Here is a 4,546-nt window from a genome sequence, read left to right on the forward strand (position 1 = left end):
GCTATATTTATTGGAAGCTCAAGACTTTACATGTAAGAGATCCAGGCTTTCAAGGCTGCGGGTTGGAACATGGGGAAGGTTTCAATTAAAGCATGGTACCTTGTGTAAAATAGTGTTCTGTTTCTAAGTGAGACCTCCTTTATTCCAGAGACTAAAGGCAGTTCCTCAGTGGATCTATGACAATTAAGATCAACCGAGTATCTGACTCCTACAGAATTGTTCTGGGTTAGGGGAAATTTTGGTTTCTAATGAATACATTTTTTTCCAAATAGCAGAAACAACAATAAAGAGGCAGAGATGGAAATAAACCAATTGCAAAACAAATAATAATATCTAGTTCTTATATAGCACTTTTCATCAGTAAATCTCAAAGCACTCCACAAAGGAGGTCAGTATCATTCTCCCCATTTTAGATAAGGGAAAATTGACACACTGAAGTAATAAACAATATATCAATCTCCACATAGAGACCTGATGTTTCCTTACATATAAGAATAGCAGAGAAATTAAGGGTGCAGTTCTGTGGCTTTTACTCGTGAATATTTCCATTGTCTTCATTGAGACTACTCATTTGAATCAGACTAGGTCCTGGAGTTTTAGTAAAAGTAGCAAACAATACATAGTATTCACCGGTAACCAAGGAACTTTTCTAACACCTAGTTATAAAGCTGAATCCGTGGATTAATTAATTTATGTTGATAAAGCTCTTTGAACACATAAAGTGCTAATTTGTAAAGTGGTGGTTGTCTACTGGCAATCCTAACCGAAGAAAAAACAAAAGATGAGTTTTTAAAAATTCAACATTTAAACCTACAGGGTGAGCCAGTAGCTAGTAGTAAGTAATAAATGATGTTTCAATAAAAAATGCAAAACTATAGCTGGAGTAATCATTTTTTCTGCAATGAAATAACCAAATGAACTGAAGGCAGACCTCCATGAGGTCTACTTATCGGTTTTAGCATTAAACATTAATGAATTATATTGATTTCTGAAATAATAATGCCCTGGAAATGATAATAGTGTGAAATTCCTTGCAGTGTCTATAAAGTCCATGGTTCACTGTAAATTAACAGTCCGATTTGTTTGTGCTTTAAAACTCTATCGGCCACAGAGGAATTTCAGCCAAAGACATTTGAAGGGTGAAATATACATTAATGATAAGGAATGTTTGAGAGACTATTTTCTTAACTGGGAAGTGACAAAGTCCCTTGCTGACAAAGCTTTGGGTAGTATCGGTGACACAGAGGCCCATTTGTGGATCACTACTTTGTGTCAGCAACTGTGTCAGGCCTGACATACTCTCTACAGTTCACACACTGGAGTAATGATATTTATTTAAAAGGTGACATGTAATATATTATTTGAAATCTAACAACTCACTAGTCATTAATAATCTTGCATGCTGAATGTATACAGTATATATTGAGAGTTATGGATATTTGCTGGAATTTTGACTTAAGTGTGTTTAAATCAGTCATGTCGGAGGAGATGGTAAACAGGTCTGCTCTAGACAAGGAACGTGTTTGCTTCTCTGACCAGCCCAGTCCTAAGGCAGAGAAAACAAAGGTTCATTTACATATTAGCTAACAAGTGGGAGAGGAGATAGCATGATGTCTACACCCAGCAGGAGAGAGAAGCTTGGTCTGGGTTTTACCTTTCAAAGAATTTACTGGTGTACAAAGACAGTGGGTCTGAACCTCAAGTGATAAGCAATTGACTCAACTGATGGTATACAGTATTATCGCACTATAAAAGTTTATTGAGTGAGGTGTTTTATGAAAACCTGTGATACAGTGGTGACTAATATTGTGAAATGTAAATATTAACATTATAAAGGAATTATGGATACTCATTGACATTAGGCTTTACATTCTGTGTCCAAACACAGGGAGAATGAGGTCTCTGCCAGACAGGAGGGAACATTACTTCTATTTACCTGTCTCCTATGTAAATTAAGCATGGTGGATTCAAAACAGTGGAAACCCCATTTACATACAGGAGGATGGGAAGCCCACAGGAAGGGGGAAAACATCATGAGATCATCCTGGTTCTTGAAATGACGTCACTGACCTTTGGAAGCTATAAGCAAAGACAGAAGCCATCTTTGGCATGCATCACTAGACAGACACAAGGGAACAGAGCTCTTGGAAGCTGAGAAAGAGGAATCCTTCAACTAAGGGAGGGTGGGGATTGAAGTCTCTGGAAACTGAATATAGGTGAAAAATCTGCTTAGGCAAAGATCTTTCACCTAGGAAGACAAGGGAAACCAAGCTTCTGTGGAAGGTCCTGACTTGAGAGAAAGTCATCCATGGATGGAAAGAGGAAAGATTGGTAAGAAATCTACCTTGAACAAAGTCTTAGCCACTAGAACATGTATTTTGTTTTGTTTTTATTTATTTTATCTTCATTCCTTATACTTGAACCCACCTAATCCTATGAATATCTTAATAAATGTGTTTTATTTTTTACTGTAAACCAACTCAGTGCTGTATTTGAAGGGAAGGGAGTATTTACCCCATAAAGTTAGTAAGCTATAATGTGGTTTTGTCTCTTTAAAGGAGTAACGGACCTCATTGTTACTCTGGGTGGTCCAGGCGAGGGCTGGACACTTACGGGCACATGGTTTTTGGAAAATTCAGGACTGGAAGTGTGCTGGGGTCACCTTGCTGGTTGTAACCAAGGCTGATGGAAGCCAGAGCTGCTGAACCAGGGCTGTCTAGAGCACAGACACTCAGGGTTTGACCTGCATGCTTGTAAGCTGACTGTGAGGGTCCCAGGCTGGGAGCTACTGCAGCAGGGCATTTCAGGCACCCAACATTACAGGGCAGGTGGTGACACAGTCTGGATTGCACCTCGAAGTGTGACAGTATCTTAGGGCAACAAGGAAGAGGTCACTATGTTTAAGTATTTGGGAGGGGAGGGAGGAAACTGCTAAGAATGTCTGCTCACCGTAATATTCTACACCATCCAGAGAGTAACCTAAAATAACCATAATATTGTAGCAGACCAGCTAATATATAGGGAACCACTGTCTCCTTCTGACTGTAATCAGCACTACTCAACTGTTTCCCATAAACCCTATATTGCCATGCTAACATAGTCTTCTTCCTTTCATGTTGGAGGGTGGGGCTTGTGCTTTTGGAGGATGTGAGCTCTATTCCAGCTATTGGTGCTGAGTTCCAAGTAGTTTGGCTTTTCATGAGGCAAGTTCAGAACTTGTGCTTGTCTTGTTGTGAAACAAATTCAGCACCTGCTATCTAATCTCTCAGACTGGGGAGCTGGTTAACCAGGGAGCAGGCAGTCCTCCTCTCTGGGCTGCCTGTCAGGGTGGAAGTGGGGGAATCTCAGGAAGCCAGCTGTCCAGGGAGCCTGGGAGCTGGGTAGCCTGGTGGGCTTCTGGAGAGCTGGAGATCCCAGGGAGCCCAGCAGTTCTCCAGGTGAGCAGCTAGGGCATGCTGCCAAGGAACCAGGAAATATGATTTCCATCCAAAGGTTTGATAGAATTAATACATTCCTTCCAACAGGACTGTGATCAAATCAACACTGAACCTTTTTGGGCTAGATTCAGAAGGGGAACTTTATCCACTGGGATTCACAGCTGTGAACCCTTTCCTGGAGTTAGGGCTGACCTGGCTTAGGTGTCTTTCTCAAGATAAATTAGAAGGTGGTAGTCCGCTTGTAACTTTTAGCCTAGTGGTTAGAGCACTTATCCAGGCTGTGGGAGACCCAAGTTGAATTCCACTATCTTTTTGTTATTGGCCGATTGTGTCCCATATCAGTCTTTCCATGATTGTGCTCAGGATTATTGTTGGGCTAGCCCATTTATAGTTTCCTAAATCATTGAAATGTTGGCACAATATTAGCTTTCTTCTGATCCTCTGGAACTTCCCCATTGTTCCAAGATTAGTTAAAAATCAACACTAATGGTTCAGAGTTCTCTCCAGCCAATTCTTTTAACTTGCACCAAAGAGTATTATCTGCTCTTTCATATTTAAAATGTTTAATAATTGCTGCTTAACATCTTCCCTAGTTACTGATGGAACAGAAACAATTTCATGTTGGTGACAAGGGTTTTCCTCTTGGTGCTGCTCCAATCAACAGTCTTTTTTATTTTTAAATACAGGGGGCCCAGTTCTGCCCACAGATGCATAGGCACAACTCGCATTGATTTCAGTGCTTAGTTACTTCTTTAATCAGTTTGTTTAGCATTTATTCAATCTATCGTAGAAATCTACCATTACAAAGATGAGAATTTTCTACACTACAGTAATAGCTCCTGGGGCTCTTATCCCAATATTACTGCAGTGCAGAGAACACTCTTTTAAATTGTTCTAATCTGTGCTTTGCAGAATTAGGCCCAGTGTGACTTCTGGTGCATTGGAAGCTGTTCTTATGGTTTGGAATTCACTATATTTTCAGTGCAGATGGAATCATTTAATCACTTGAATAAGCACTTCTTGCACTGACAAACTAAGGTACTAATTTCCTAATTGCCTAACAGACCCCTGCGGAACCCCACTCGTTATGCCTTTCCAGCAGGATTGGG

This window comes from Terrapene carolina, unplaced genomic scaffold, assembly GCF_002925995.2.
Source record: "Terrapene carolina triunguis isolate 2854851 unplaced genomic scaffold, T_m_triunguis-2.0 Scaffold33715, whole genome shotgun sequence".
In the NCBI taxonomy this organism is placed as follows: Eukaryota; Metazoa; Chordata; order Testudines; family Emydidae; genus Terrapene; species Terrapene triunguis.